The following is a 16,776-nucleotide window of genomic DNA, read 5'->3' as shown; positions in this document are numbered from 1 at the left end:
AGGACATTTATTGACAGTAATCTTTCTTGGTCTGACCATAGACCCTGAAGCTGACAATGTAGGACCACTGCTCCCCAACCTCTGAGACTTGCATCCGTCGTCAGAATTATCCAATTCCAGACTCCAAACCTCTTTGTCACAGTGATATTTTGTATGTGGAGCCACCAGAGTAGTGATACTCTGGCCCTTGGAGACAAGTGCACCATCTGATGAATCTGTAGATGAGAGCTTGACCAATGTGCGAGAAGATCTAGCTGAAGAGGACATGAGTAAAATCTTCCGAACTGGGGTGCTTTGATAGACGCCACCATCATTCCTAACAGACGAATGCACAGGTGCACAGAGACTGTCCATGGTTTGAGCACTAACTATAACAGATAACGAATACCTAGTGCTTTCTCTTCCGGCAGGTACTGTAAATTAGTTGATCCACCGTAATCCAGAATCATTCCAAGAAATTGAATTTGTTGAGACGGGTCCAGGCTTGACTTTTTGAAGTTGACAATCCAACCGTGCTGAACTAGTACACTGTACTTCAGCAAAGCATTTTGAAGGAGTATGTGTTGAGACGAAGCCTTGATGAGAAGGTCGTCTAAGTACGGAACTATTATCACTCCCAGAGACCTGAGATGAGCTATCATCACAGACATTACTTTTGTGAATACCCGAGGTGCTGATGAGAGGCCAAACGGTAGTGCCTGTAATTGATAATGGTTTTGCTGTACTGCAAACCTTAAGTACGCCTGATGTGGTGGCCAAATTGGAATGTGTAAGTACGCATCCTTGAGATCCAGTGAAATCATGAATTCCTGTGGTTCTAGACCTGCAATCACTGACCACAGCGATTCCATCTTGAATCTGTAGCAAGTGACATAATATCGGTCTGACCGAGCCGTCCGGCTTTGGTACAACAAAAAGATTGGAATAAATCCCTGACCTTGCTGGTGCACTGGAACGTGAATTAAAACTGCAGAATCTACGAGAGACTGAATAGCGGTTTGCAGAACTGCCTTCTTGTCTGCTGATACAGGCAGACCTGTCTTGAAAAACTGCATCGGTGGTAGACAATCGAACTCTATTTTGTAACCTTTGAACACTAAATTGCGGATCCACACATCTGTGGATGTCTGAAACCACGCCAAGTGAAACTTTTGAAGGCCTGCTCCCACAAATGAAGATCCGAGATGGGCTGGAAGCCCGTCATGCCACTGGTTTTTCAGCTGGCTTTGTATCTTGACGACGGTTAGTGGTTTGTTGAAAACCACGTTCTCTACCACGTCTACTCTGTACGGTTGTTCCTCGAGCACGGCCTCAGAAGGACTGAGGTCTAAAAGATTTGAACGCTGGTCCAGCGTATTTCCGTTTAGGAACTGGTGCGGGTAGCGGTAAGTAAACAGACTTTCCCCCAGTAGCCTGAGAAATCCATTTGTCCAATTCAGGACCAAATAACATATCGCCAGTATAAGGCAACGCCTCTATACCTCGTTTTGACTCAGCCTCAGCCTGCCAAGAATGCAACCACAGCGCCTGTTGGGCCGCAATTAGTGAATCTGAAAACCGAGAACTTACTTGTCCGACATCCATGGAAGCTGTACCTAAATACTCAGCCAATTCACAAATGTGATCGGCAAGAAGTATAAGCTGCAAGTGGAAAGAGAAAGACAAAAAACTGTTTTTGGGAGCACTCCTTTGTAATGGCAAAAATGAGGATATAAGTTGAATGAAATATCAGGTAGATAATGTGTTCTAAAACTTATTATTCTCTAAGATAAAATAATCATATAATCATAAAACTTGATTGCCTTTTGAACAAATAAGGTTCAAGATCAAAAAAAGGGGGAGAAAAGAAAATAAGAATTTACTTACCGATAATTCTATTTCTCGGAGTCCGTAGTGGATGCTGGGGTTCCTGAAAGGACCATGGGGAATAGCGGCTCCGCAGGAGACAGGGCACAAAAAGTAAAGCTTTAGGATCAGGTGGTGTGCACTGGCTCCTCCCCCTATGACCCTCCTCCAAGCCAGTTAGGTACTGTGCCCGGACGAGCGTACACAATAAGGGAGGAATTTTGAATCCCGGGTAAGACTCATACCAGCCACACCAATCACACCGTACAACTTGTGATCTAAACCCAGTTAACAGTATGATAACAGCGGAGCCTCTGAAAAGATGGCTCACAACAATAATAACCCGATTTTTGTAACTATGTACAAGTATTGCAGATAATCCGCACTTGGGATGGGCGCCCAGCATCCACTACGGACTCCGAGAAATAGAATTATCGGTAAGTAAATTCTTATTTTCTCTATCGTCCTAGTGGATGCTGGGGTTCCTGAAAGGACCATGGGGATTATACCAAAGCTCCCAAACGGGCGGGAGAGTGCGGAAGACTCTGCAGCACCGAATGAGAGAACTCCAGGTCCTCTTTTGCCAGGATATCAAATTTGTAGAATTTTACAAACGTGTTCTCCACTGACCACGTATCTGCTCGGCAGAGTTGTAATGCCGAGACCTCTCGGGCAGCCGCCCAAGATGAGCCCACCTTCCTTGTGGAATGGGCCTTAACCGATTTAGACTGTGGCAGGCCTGCCTCAGAATGTGCAAGTTGAATTGTGTTACAAATCCAACGAGCAATCGACTGCTTAGAAGCAGGCGCACCCAACTTGTTGGGTGCATACAGTATAAACAGCGAGTCAGATTTTCTGACTCCAGCTGTCCTGGAACATATTTTCAGGGCCCTGACAACTTCTAGCAACTTGGAGTCCTCCAAGTCCCTAGTAGGTGCAAGGCACCACAATAAGCTGGTTCAGGTGAAACACTGACACCACCTTAGGGAGAGAACTGGGGACGAGTCCGCAGCTCTGCCCTGTCCGAATGGACAAACAGATATGGGCTTTTTTGAGAAAAAACCACCAATTTGACACTCGCCTGGTCCAGGCCAGGGCCAAGAGCATGGTCACTTTTTATGTGAGATGCTTCAAATCCACATATTTGACTGGTTTTAAACCAATGTGATTTGAGGAATCCCAGAACTACGTTGAGATCCCACAGTGCCACTGGAGGCACAAAAAAAAGGGGTTTGTATATGCAATACTCCCTTGACAAACTTCTGGACTTCAGGAACTGAAGCCAATTCTTTCTGGAAGAAAATTTACAGGGCCGAATTTGAACCTTAATGGACCCCAATTTGAGGCCCATAGACACTCCTGTTTGCAGGAAATGCAGGAAACGACCGAGTTGAAATTTCTTTGTGGGGCCTTCCTGGCCTCACACCACGCAACATATTTTCGCCACACGTGGTGATAATGTTGTGCAGTCACCTCCTTTCTGGCTTTGACCAGGGTAGGAATGACCTCTTCCGGAATGCCTTTTTTCCCTTAGGATCTGGCTTTCCATCGCCATGCCGACAAACGCAGCTGCGGTAAGTCTTGGAACAGACATGGTACTTGCTGAAGCAAGTCCCTTCTTAGCGGCAGAGGCCATAAGACCTCTGTAAGCATCTCTTGAAGTTCCGGGTACCAAGTCCTTCTTGGCCAATCCGGAGCCATGAGTATAGTTCTTACTCCTCTACGTCTTATAATTCTCAGCACCTTAGGTATGAGAAGCAGAGGAGGGAACACATACACCGACTGGTACACCCACGGTGTTACCAGAACGTCCACATCTATTGCCTGAGAGTCTCTTGACCTGGCGCAATACCTGTCCCGTTTTTTGTTCAGACGGGACGCCATCATGTCCACCTTTGGTATTTCCCAACTGTTTACAATCATGTGGAAAAAACTTCTCAATGAAGTTTCCACTCTCCCGGGTGGAGGTCGTGCTGAGGAAGTCTGCTTCCCAGTTTCCATTCCCGGGATGAAAAACTGCTGACAGTGTTATCACATGATTTTCCGCCCAGCGAAAAGTCCTTGCAGTTTCTGCCATTGCCCTCCTGCTTCTTGTGTCGCCCTGTCTGTTTACGTGGGCGACTGCCGTGATGTTTTTCCCACTGGATCAATACCGGCTGACCTTGAAGCAGAGGTCTTGCTAAGCTTAGAGCATTATAAATTTACCCTTAGCTCCAGTATATTTATGTGGAGAAAAGTCTCCATACTTGATCACACTCCCTGGAAATTTTTCCCTTGTGTGACTGCTCCCCAGCCTCTCAGGCTGGGCTCCGTGGTTACCAGCATCCAATCCTGAATGCCGAATCTGCGGCCCTCTAGAAGATGAGCACTCTATAACCACCACAGGAGAGACACCCTTGTCCTTGGATATTGGGTTATCCGCTGATGCATCTGAAGATGCGATCCGGACCATTTGTCCAGCAGATCCCACTGAAAAGTTCTTACGTGAAATCTGCCGAATGGAATTGCTTCGTAGGAAGCCACCATTTTTACCAGGACCCTTGTGCAATGATGCACTGTTTTTAGGCGGTTCCTGACTTGCTCGGATAACTCCCTGGCTTTCTCTTCCGGGAGAAACACCTTTTTCTGGACTGTGTCCAGAATCATCCCTAGGCACAGCAGACGTGTCGTCGGGATCAGCTGCGATTTTGGAATATTTAGAATCCACCCGTGCTGATTGTAGCAGTATCCGAGATAGTGCTACTCCGACCTCCAACTGTTCCCTGGACTATGCCCCTATCAGGAGATCGTCCAAGTAAGGGATAATTAAGACGCCTTTTCTTCGAAGAAGAATCATCATTTCGGCCATTACCTTGGTAAAGACCCCGGGGTGCCGTGGACAATCCAAACGGCAGCGTCTGAAACTGATAGTGACAGTTCTGCACCACGAACCTGAGGTACCCTTAGTGAGAAGGGCAAATTTGGGACATAGAGGTAAGCATCCCTGATGTCCCGGGACACTATATAGTCCCCTTCTTCCTGGTTCGTTATCACTGCTCTGAGTGACTTCATCTTAATTTGAACCTTTGTAAGTGTTCAAAAAAAAATTTTTAGAATAAGTCTCACCTAGCCTTCTGGCTTCAGTACCACAATATAGTGTGGAATAATACCCCTTTTCTGTAGTAGGAGGGGTAATTTAATTATCACCTGCTGGGAATACAGCTTGTGAATTTTTTCCCATACTACCTCCTTGTCGGAGGGAGACTTGGTAAAGCAGACTTCAGGAGCCTGCGAAGGGGAAACGTCTCGACATTCCCATCTGTACCCCCGGGATACTACTTGTAGGATCCAGGGGTCCTGTACGGTCTCAGCGCCATGCTGAGAACTTGTCAGACGCGGTGGAACGCTTCTGTTCCTGGGAATGGGCTGCCTGCTGCAGTCTTCTTCCCTTTCCTCTATCCCTGGGCAGATATGATCTTATAGGGACGAGAGGACTGAGGCTGAAAAGACGGTGTCTTTTTCTGCAGAGATGTGACTTAGGGTAAAAAACGGTGGATTTTCCAGCAGTTGCCGTGACCACCAGGTCCGATGGACCGACCCCAAACAAGTCCTCTTCCTTTATACGGCCATACTGTGCCGTTTGGAATCTGCATCACCTGACCACTGTCGTGTCCATAACATCTTCTGGCAGTTATGGACATCGCGTTTATTCATGATGCCAGAGTGCAAATATCCCTCTGTGCATCTCGCATATATAGAAATGCTCTATAGTCAATAAAATACTGTCCCTGTCAAGGGTATCAATATTTTTAGTCAGGGAATCCGACCAAGCCACCCTAGCTCTGCACATCCAGGCTGAGGCGATCGCTGGCCGCAGTATAACACCAGTATGTGTGTATATACTTTTTATTATATTTTCCAGCCTTGTCAGCTGGTCCTTGAGGACGGCCCTATCTATAGACGGTACCGCCACTTGTTTTGATAAGCGTGTGAGCGCCTTATCCACCTTAAGGGGTGTTTCCCAACGCGCCCTAACTTCTGGCGGGAAAGGGTATACCGCCCATAATTTTCTATCGGGGGGAACCCACGCATCATCACACACTTTATTTAATTTATCTGATTCAGGAAAAACTATGGTAGTTTTTTCACATCCCACATAATACCCTCTTTTGTGGTACTTGTAGTATCAGAAATACGTAACACCTCCTTCATTGCCTTTAACGTGTGGCCCTAATAAGGAATACGTTTGTTTATTCACCGTCGACACTGGATTCAGTGTCCCTGTCTGTGTCTGTGTCGACCGACTAAAGTAAACGGGCGTTTTAAAAACCCTTGACGGTGTTTTTGAGACGTCTGGACCGTACTAATTGTTTGTCGGCCGTCTCATGTCGTCAACCGACTTTGCAGCGTGTTGACATTATCACGTAATTTCCTAAATAAGCCATCCATTCCGGTGTCGACTCCCTAGAGAGTGACATCACCATTACAGGCAATTGCTCCGCCTCCACGCCAATATCGTCCTCATACATGTCGACACACACGTACCGACACACAGCAGACACACAGGGAATGCTCTATACGAAGACAGGACCCACTAGCCCTTTGGGGAGACAGAGGGAGAGTCTGCCAGCACACACCAAAAAGCGCTATATATGACAGGGATAGCCTTATGATTAAGTGCTCCCTTATAGCTGCTTTTATATTAATATATATATAGCCATTTATTTTGCCCCCCCTCTCTGTTATACCCTGTTTCTGTAGTGCAGTGCAGGGGAGAGACCTGGGAGCCTTCCTGACCAGCGGAGCTGTGACAGAAAATGGCGCCGTGTGCTGAGGAGATAGGCCCCGCCCCTTTTCCGGCGGGCTCGTCTCCCGCTATTTAGTACATTTAGGCAGGGGTAAATATCTCCATATAGCCTCTGGGGCTATATGTGAGGTATTTTTAGCCTTTTTAAAGGTTTTCATTTGCCTCCCAGGGCGCCCCCCCCCAGCGCCCTGCACCCTCAGTGACTGCCGTGTGAAGTGTGCTGAGAGGAAAATGGCGCACAGCTGCAGTGCTGTGCGCTACCTTAAGAAGACTGCAGGAGTCTTCAGCCGCCGATTCTGGACCTCTTCTTGCTTCAGCATCTGTGAGGGGGCCGGCGGCGTGGCTCCGGTGACCATCCAGGCTGTACCTGTGATCGTCCCTCTGGAGCTTCATGTCCAGTAGCCAAGAAGCCAATCCATCCTGCACGCAGGTGAGTTCACTTCTTCTCCCCTCTGTCCCTCGTTGCAGTGATCCTGTTGCCAGCAGGAATCACTGTAAAATAAAAAACCTAAGCTAAACTCTCTAAGCAGCTCTTTATGAGAGCCACCTAGAATTGCACCCTTCTCGGCCGGGCACAAAATCTAACTGGCTTGGAGGAGGGTCATAGGGGGAGGAGCCAGTGCACACCACCTGATCCTAAAGCTTTACTTTTTGTGCCCTGTCTCCTGCGGAGCCGCTATTCCCCATGGTCCTTTCAGGAACCCCAGCATCCACTAGGACGATAGAGAAATGTGAATATTTGGGTGAAATATTAATAAAATACAATTAATGATACCTATAAAGTTTTAATACCACAAGGAATCATAACAATCACTGTATAATTGGGAAATATTTAATGAGCCGTGAAGTAATAAGTGTTTGAAGAAAAGAGGGCCAAGGAGAGAACCTTGGCCTGTTTAAGATTTTCTCCTATGAAAATTGCCCACAGTACCTAGTATTCCCAGGTGGTCTCCCATCCAAGTACTGACCAGGCCTTACCTGCTTAGCTTCCAAGATTGGACAAAATCGGGCGTATTCAGGATAGTATGGCCGTGGGCAAGTATTCATGAGGGGTGGAAGGAAGATAGACACTTCTGCTTTCTGTACTCAAAACTCTGTCAATTTTTGTACAAAACGAACCAAGGATTTCCAGATGAGAGAGTGTATGAAGGAGGTGTTCAAAGAAAAGAATAGATTCTGTTTGATTGATGACAGGGGGTGAAGAAAGTAAAATACACTTCTGTTTTCTGTGGTAATGGCATATTTCACTGGAATAAGCACAGGGCTTTGAACCAGACTAACCATTAGCCAGATGAGAGAGTGATGGAGGAAAATAAACAATTTAGAGACTCAGTTGCACAATTTGGCAGTTTGTTAATATAGTCACCTGGTCATTGGATTCAATTTGCTCCTATAGGGCTCTTCTGGCTCTAAGAAATAGATAGAAAATTATAAGAGGAGCTCAAGGCTGGCCCCGAGATTTTTAAACGTGTAACGTCAAACTTATATACCACGGACTACTGGGAGTGTACCGTGATTTAAGTCACACATAAAAAGAGCTCATGGCTGGCTCCATATAAGAGGAGCTCAAGGCTGGCCCCGAGAAGTTTACACGTGTAAGGTCAACAGTGGCGGATCCAGGGGTGGGGGGGCACTCGGGCCCGTGCCCCCCCTGTCATTTGTGGCCTTCTGTCCCCCGGCCCTCCCCGGCGCCGCACAGGGATATGACGGGCGCCCGCTGAGATTGTGTTACCAGCGGGCGTCCGTCTCCCTGCACAGTGGCAGCCGGAGGCAGGAGCTCAGTACTGAGCTCCGGCTTCCGGCGCTGTCACTGTGCACCATGCGCTATGGGAGAGACATCAGTCATGACGTCTCTTTCATAGTGCTGACTGAGGAGCGGACGCCCAGGGAGCAGAAGGACTGCAGCGGCCTGGAAGCGGGAACGGGGCTCGGTAAGTATGTTTTTTTCTTCCTTAATGCAGCGGGGGTATCTACTGGGAGCAAACTACGGGGGGACATTACTACTGGGGGGACATTACTACTGGGGGGGCATCAACAAGGGGCATTACTACTGGGGGCAAACTACTGGGGGCATTATAACTGGGGGGCATCTACTGGGGGCATCACTACTGAGGGGTCATCTATTGGGGGCAGCTACTGGGGGACATTTTTACTGGGGGCATTACTACTGGGGGGGTCATCTATTGGGGCAAACTCATAGGGGGCATTATTACTGGGGGGTCATCTATTGGGGGCAGCTGCTGGGGGCATTATTACTGGGGGGCATCTACTGGGGGCATCACTACTGGGGGGTCATCTATTGGGGCAGCTACTGGGGGACATTTTTACTGGGGGCCATCTACTGGGGGCATTATTACTGGGGGGCATTATTACTGGGGGGCATCACTATTGAGGGGTCATCTATTGGGGGCAGCTACTGGGGGACATTTTTACTGGGGGCATTACTACTGGGGGGTCATCTATTGGGGCAAACTCGTAGGGGGCATTATTACTGGGGGGTCATCTATTGGGGGTAGCTGCTGGGGGCATTATTACTGGGGGGCATCTACTGGGGGCATTACTACTGGGGGGTCATCTATTGGGGGCAGCTACTGGGGGACATCTACTGGGGGCATTACTACTGGGGGGTCATCTATTGGGGGCAAACTCCTAGGGGGCATTACTACTGGGGCAAACTACTGGAGGACATTATTACTGGGGGGCATCTACTGGGGGCAAACTGCTGGGGGACATTATTACTGGGGGGCATCTACTGGGGACAAACTGCTGGGGGACATTATTACTGGGGGCCAACTACAAAGGGGCTAACTACTGGGGGCATACTACAGGAGGGCATTACTACTGGCGGCATAACTACAGGGGCATTACTACTTGGGGGCTAAACTACAGGGGGGCCAAACTACTGGGGGCATAACTACAGGGGCCAAACTACTGGGGGATAACTACAGGGGCCAAACTACTGGGGGCATTACTACTGGGGGCTAAACTACAAGGGGAGGCATAACTACAGGGGCTAAACTACAAGCAGGCAAATTACTGGGGGTATTACCACTGGGAGGCTAAACTAAAGGGGGGGTAAACTACTGGGGTCATAACTGCAGGGGCATTACCACTGGGGGCATAACTACTAGGGCGCTAAATGACTGGGGGCATAACTACAGGCAACATTACTACTGGGGGCAATACGGGCATTGCATAAGGGGCACCACTACTATGGGGTCTATATAAGGGGCACTACCAGTACAGTGGACATTGCATAATGAGCGCTACAACTGTGAGCATTGTATAAGAAGCGCCACCTCACATGCACCGAAGCCGCACACAAATGTACTTGCCCCTTCCATGGTGCCCCCCCTATCATTTTCTTCTGGATCCGCCCCTGAATGTCAATCTTATATATCACGGACTACTAGAAGTGTGCCGTGATCTTTGTCACACATGAATAGAGCTCATGGCTGCTCCACTAAATATATAACACCAAATGAATTTTTGTTCACAGTTGTATAAGTGAAATGTAATCACAGAGATGGCTCTGTATTGAAATACAAGGATCAGAGCCTGTAAAAATGGAAACACTTAAATACTGAAACAGAAATCACTGAGATGTATACATGAATTGTAGCAGTGGTTACAAGAAACAGTCTGTCAGTTTTTTCATATTCTTGTATTTCACAGTTACATGAGTAAGATGTAATCACAAAGGTGGCTCACAAAAATAGAATAAAATTTGGTACTTACCAGGTAAATCCTTTTCTTTGAATCCATAGGGGGCACTGGAGTACTCTTGGGATTTGGACAGCTTTAGCAGAACAGGGCACTGAATATTTAAATTTAGTAACTCTCCTCCCCTCCATATTCCCAGAGTACCTCAGTGTTTTTTACTGAGCCGAACAGGAACGACAGAGAGGATGACAATGGAGAATTACATATAACATAACGGACAATAATAAAGTTGACACATAACGTTACTGACAACTAAACAGTTGACACCATAACCGATAGAACTTGAAACTTTGAACCAGCCAGTGAGAATGTGTTACCATAAGATCCCCTGAACTTACCACAAACCAGGTAAAACTGCTCTGGGTGGGCGTCCAGTGTCCCCTATGGATTCAAAGAAAAAGATTTACCTGGTAAGTACCAAAATCCTATTTTCTTTTTCATCCACTAGGGGTCACTGGAGTACTCTTGGGACGTACCAAAGCTTACCCGTGGGCGGGAGAGCTGTTTGGCACCTGTAACACAAGGCGGCCAAAGCTAGATGCTGATGCCGCAAACGTATCAAACTTGTAAAAGCGCACAAACGTGTGCACTGATGACCATGTAGCCGCACGGCAAAGCTGCGTCATAGAAGCCCCACGACCAGCTGCCCATGAAGTTCCCAGAGAACGTGTGGAATGAGCTGTTACTGATGTAGGTGGCTGTAACCTCGCATGAAGGTAAGCCTGACGTATGGTCAGTTTAATCCATCTGGATAAGGTCTGCTTAGAAGCTGGCCAACCCATCTTGGAAGCATCATAGAGAACAAACAACGTATCCGTCTTACGAACTGTAGACGTTCGGGATACATAAACGCGTAGTGCGCGTACCACATCCAAAGTTCCAGAATCTCCTGTTAACACAGGAACTACTATTGGTTGATTGATGTGAAAAGATGACACTACCTTTGGTATGAAAGCGGGATTCGTCCGAAGTTCCGCTCTGTCATCATGAAACACCAAATACGGTGGCTTGCATGACAAGGCACCCAAATCTGAAACACGCCTTGCCGAAGCCAAGGCTAGGAGAAAAATTGTTTTTCAAGTGAGAAACTTAATATCCACTTGTTGTAAGGGTTAAAAATATGAAGACTGTAAGAAATCTAAAACCAGATTCAAGTCCCATGGCGCTGTAGGTGGAATGAATGGAGGCTGTACTCTGAGGACACCCTGCAGAAAGGTGTGTACAGACGGCAATAGAGCCAAACGTCTTTGAAAGTAAATTGACAAAGCAGAGACCTGCACCTTTAGTGTAGCTAAACACAGTCCTCCATCCAACCCCGTCTGTAGAAATAACAAAAGACGGGATAACTTGAAAGATGATGTCGAAAAAACTTCCGAGCTTCACACCAAACTAGATAGGCACGCCAAATTCTGTAATAATGAGCTGCCGTAACTGGCTTCCTAGCACGTAACATGGTTGGTATAACCGATTCTGGAATGCCCTCTCTTCTTAAGAGGGCGGTCTCAAAAGCCACCCCGTCAAACGCAGCCGCGCTAAGTCGGGGTAAAGGAATGGACCCTGTTGTAACAGGTCCGGACGTAGCGGGAGCGGCCGAGGATCGTCTGCGAGTAGTCCGCGGAGATCCGAGAACCAAGCTCTCCGAGGCCAATGAGGCGCCACTAGTATGACTGTGGCGGACCCTCTTTTGATCCGTTTTAGCAACAGAGGGAATAGCGGAAACGGTGGAAACAGATACACGAGGCTGTACGGCCACGCAATTGTGAGAGCATCCACCACCACTGCCTTTGGATCTCGCGTTCTGGACACATACTGTGGCGTTTGGTGATTGTGGCGCGATGCCATCAGATCCACTTGTGGGTAACCCCACCTCTGGACCAACATGTGAAACACTTCTGGATTTAATGCCCAGTCTCCTGGATGAAAATCCCGGCGGTTGAGATAATCTGCCTCCCAGTTGTCCACTCCCGGAATGAACACTGCCGACAATATCACTTGGTGATGCTCGGCCCAATTGAGGATTCGAGCTACTTCCCGCATGGCCATGCGGCTTCTCGTTCCTCCTTGTTTGTTGATGTACGCGACTGCCGTCGCGTTGTCTGACTGCACCTGGACAGTCTGAGACCGGAGCATGTGCACTGCTTGTCGTAGCGCATTGGAAATTGCCCGGAGTTCCAGGACATTTATAGAGAGCAATCTTTCGTGATCCGCCCAGAGAGCCTGGAGCTGACAATTTTGAACTACAGCTCCCCAACCTCTGAGACTTGCGTCTGTCATTAGAATTATCCAATTCCAGACGCCGAACCGTTTTCCTGCGGTTAGATTGTGTACTTTGAGCCACCAGAGTAGAGATACTCTGGCCCGTGGAGACAACTTCACCCTCTGGTGAATCTGCAGATGCGAGCCCGACCACTGTGCTCCAGTTGAAAAGGACGTGAGTGGGGACGTGGTCTGGGTGCTGAAGGAGACTGACGTGCCTGGTATGAGCTCCTGAGCACCATAGCCCAAACTACTTCTCCTACAGCCTCCTGCAACTTTCAACCCACCCTATCCACACTGCTGCCCTCCGTGCACCCCCGGCTGTGACCCCTGAAGTGCCGCGGAATCGGGGAGCGGTTTTAACCGCTCCCGCGGATTGCGGCCTACGGGGCTAGAAGAAGCCGGGACCTCGAGTCAGGCCTTAGGCCGGAAGCGGCTCCGGGACCCGCTGCACGGGCCGCCGACATCAGCTGGAGCTTTGTTCTTTCCGCGGCCGCTAGCCGCCGGCCGCGATTAGAGGTGTCCCCCTGTCCCCGGCCCCGACAGACACATACCCGACCGACGGAGCCTCATAAACCCGGCAAGAGAGGCAGCGCCAGCAGACGCCCGGCGGCCATATTGGATCCACTGAGACACTGAGACCTCACTGCGGCCAGACTGTTGAACGGGGCTGCGGTCCCTAGGCTGCACTCTGAAGCACCTAAGTGTGAGGGAGGGTGGGGAGGCTCATGAGGCTTGAGGTACAATACAATTAATTGTAGCACTCCCTTCACCCATCCATCAATACAGCCATCCATCCACATATCAAATCTGTGCTGGCTGATAACTTGCTTGGCAGCCTGGGGTCACGCAGTTATACCCCCATCGGGCCATATCAGATATACTACCTCTGCAAGCGAACGAATGGGTCCCTAACCTTGTACATGTTTGCCTGATGCCACCCTAGAACCACGTGGGGGCTTTTGCACGGCGACGACCCTCATGCTTCACAGTGCCGAGGATATGTGAAAGGATAATTATACACCGCTTTATTTAAAGACCGATCTCATGGTGAGAGGGATAAAGAAAAAAAAGGCCAAGACCAAGCCGGACGCGATACCGCTCCCCGCGAACCGACGCTCATCAGATCTACGCCAATTCCTAACTTCCCCAACCTCATCCCCCGCTGCTTCTTCTACTGTTCCGACCTCCCCGAGTTTACACGATCCGGTGGACAACATGGCCTCTCCTGGGACTTCGGTGCCCCCACAGGCCCTCTCTCTGTCCGCGGAGATAAGCGAGATATTGTCTCATGTATGGACACTTCCTACGAAACAAGATTTCTCAGCCTTGGAGACTCGCCTACTTTCCACCATTACTCAGGAGGTGACAGCGCTCCGACAAGATATGTCTCAAATCGCGACAAGAGTGGATGTCCTGGAACGCCACGAATCATCTACAGTGGACTCTCTGATCAAATTCCGGGAAGTGCTATCTCACCAACGGGATGATATCTCCTTCCTAAAATCACGCATTGAGGACATGGATAATCGCGGCCGGCGAAATAATATTAGAGTCCGGGGCCTGCCTGAGAGCGTCCAGCAAACAGACCTTGTAGCCGCGTTATCTAAGATATTTGGGGAACTTATTGACCTGGATCCGAACAAGGACATTATATTCGATAGAGCTCACAGAGCCCTCCGTCCTCGAGGCTTACCCTCCGACAGACCACGGGACGTGATTTGTAGGCTCCATTATTATGTCCAAAAAGAGGAAATAATGAGGTCGGCCCGTCAACTGGTCAACATTGACTTTCAAGGCGACAAGATTCAGATATTTCCCGACCTTGCCTGGTCGACCTTACAACAACGTCGCGCCTTGAAACCTCTTACAGACTCTCTCAGGAAACTCGAGCTGAAATACAGATGGGGTTTTCCTTTCTCCCTCCAGGTCTCTCATGGCGGAAAAATCGCAAGTCTCTCTAGACCGTCGGACTTACAGGCTTTCTTCACGATCCTGGGAATCCCTCCGGTTCCGGTGCCAGACTGGGACGCCTTTCACCACCTTCCAGACCTGCCTGTTGTACTCCCTCCAGACGACGCGTGGCAGCAAGTTCGTTCCCCACGGATGCGGGGATCCACTCCTGGCCCACGTCCTTCGAAGCCTCCCTGAATGAGAAGCCTCGTCCCGAGTGGACGTAAATTTGCCTGTTACTTATGTTATACATTGAGACTTTTTCTCTCTTAATAGTTCTATGAGTTGCTCACGAGTGAGATCGGTTTGTTTTTTGTTTTGTTTTTTGCTTTTTTTATAGATGGATGATAGTGTGCAGATGTTATAGTTGCATGGAACCCGGTTTGATAATTTGAGGATTGTCTGTACACTCTTATACAAATTGATATACTTATATATCTACATACTTTTACTTTTCATGTTACACATGTGCCTAGTGCACACCTCGGTAATATTGTATATTAATCTAGTTTCTATCTTGGGAGTGGTCGTTGTCCTGAGCCCCCCGCAAGACCCCACTATGCTGCATCCCCTGTTTCTTTGGATCGGGAGTCGGCAGGATTCCGCTCCTGTCCTTTTTGCAGCAGCTCTTTTGGTAGTAATACCACTTCTGGTTAATATCAAAGTATTTTTTGGCGGGGATTCCCACGCCACAGCTTTCTTTTTCTCTTTCCTTGCTTTTCCTTCTTTCCTATCTCCCCCCCCTGCTATTCTTCCCTCACCTTTTCCAGAGTCTACCGAAGAGAAGACTAATGTGAAGCGATTAGGTGTGTATGATAATGGGGGTGAGTGATCTACACGTAACTACCCTTAACGTTAAAGGGCTGAATGTTCCTGAAAAAAGGTCTAAACTTCTCAAATGGCTTAGGGATGAGAAAATTGACGTTGCTTTTATTCAGGAAACACACTTCAAGATAGGGCATGTGCCGTCCCTAAAATGTCACTATTACCCGCACGTTTTCCTATCTAACAATTCTGCTGGCAAGACATTAGGCGTAGCCATAATGCTTGCGCGCCACCTGCCTGTCCTCAATGTTGCCTCCCACAGAATAGCTGAGGGTAGGGGGTTGCTGGTGAAATGCGACATATACGGCCAACGTTTCTCTTTTTTAAATATATATGCCCCTAACGCTAAACAACCTTCCTTTATATCCTCAGTTCTAGAAGACGCGGAACCTCTTTTGGAAGGGGTGGTCGTGATGGGAGGTGATCTGAATTGGACCCTGGATCCCCGCCAGGACAACTCTAAAAAGATTTCCTACAGGTCGGAGGGGGAGCATAGGGGGATGAGACGTGCCCTGCTCGACCACCAGCTGATCGACACATGGAGATTGACACACCCTTCTGATATAGATTACACCTATTTCTCACACCCACACCAGACTTATTCCAGGATTGATTACTTATTTTTGAGTCACCGACACTTGCACCTTCTGTCTGATGCCTCTATAGGACAGATTGTATGGTCCGATCATGCCCCAGTTAATCTCACCCTACGCTTACCTCCCAACACACATCGCCAATGGTCCTGGCGTTTTAACAACACTTTCCTACAAGACGCAGACTAAGTCCCGAATTGACAACGCTTTGGACTCTTACATTAGTACCAACGACTTAGATGACATTTCCAAAGTCTCAGTATGGGAAGCACATAAATGTGTCATTAGGGGGGTTTGTGTTCAAATAGGATCCTTCCGCAAAAAGCAGAGAGAGAAACTTCGAGAGGAATTACTGTCCAAGATACAATCTCTCGAGCTTCTACATAAGAAATCCCAAACCCCACAACACTACGCTGATCTCGAAACTGCCAGGGCGGCTCTGAATAAGTTACTCTCTGATAGAGTCAAGTTTTCCTATCGGAAATGCCGTAGCAGATACTATCAATGGGGCAATAAGCCTGGAAAACTATTGGCCAAAGCACTTAGAGAACAACGTGCCCTTACTTTTATTTATACAATTAAAAACGAGCATGGCCAACCCCAACACCAGACACCCCACATAGCCAGGGCCTTCAGGACATATTATTCCACTCTGTATAACCTCTCCGGCCCAACCGGAAGAATTGACAGGTCGTCCCATCAAAAAGCCATAGCGGACTACTTACGGTCCTTACATTTCCCCACATTAACCACAACAGAATTGGAAGATCTAGATGCCCCGTTTTCTACTGAGGA

At 48.3% G+C, this 16,776-nt stretch overlaps 1 protein-coding gene and 1 pseudogene across 1 annotated transcript in view; both read right to left on the bottom strand.

Annotated features, from left to right (window-relative positions):
- ABCC10 (ATP binding cassette subfamily C member 10) overlaps nucleotides 1–16,776 on the bottom strand; it is a 144,266-nt gene that overhangs the window by 87,669 nt on the left and 39,821 nt on the right. The gene's annotated exons all lie outside the window — the stretch shown is intronic.
- On the bottom strand, nucleotides 7,551–7,668 carry LOC134913119 (5S ribosomal RNA; annotated as a pseudogene).

The sequence above is a fragment of the Pseudophryne corroboree genome, chromosome 4, assembly GCF_028390025.1.
Source record: "Pseudophryne corroboree isolate aPseCor3 chromosome 4, aPseCor3.hap2, whole genome shotgun sequence".
In the NCBI taxonomy this organism is placed as follows: Eukaryota; Metazoa; Chordata; class Amphibia; order Anura; family Myobatrachidae; genus Pseudophryne; species Pseudophryne corroboree.
This window is presented reverse-complemented; position numbering and strand designations above follow the sequence as displayed.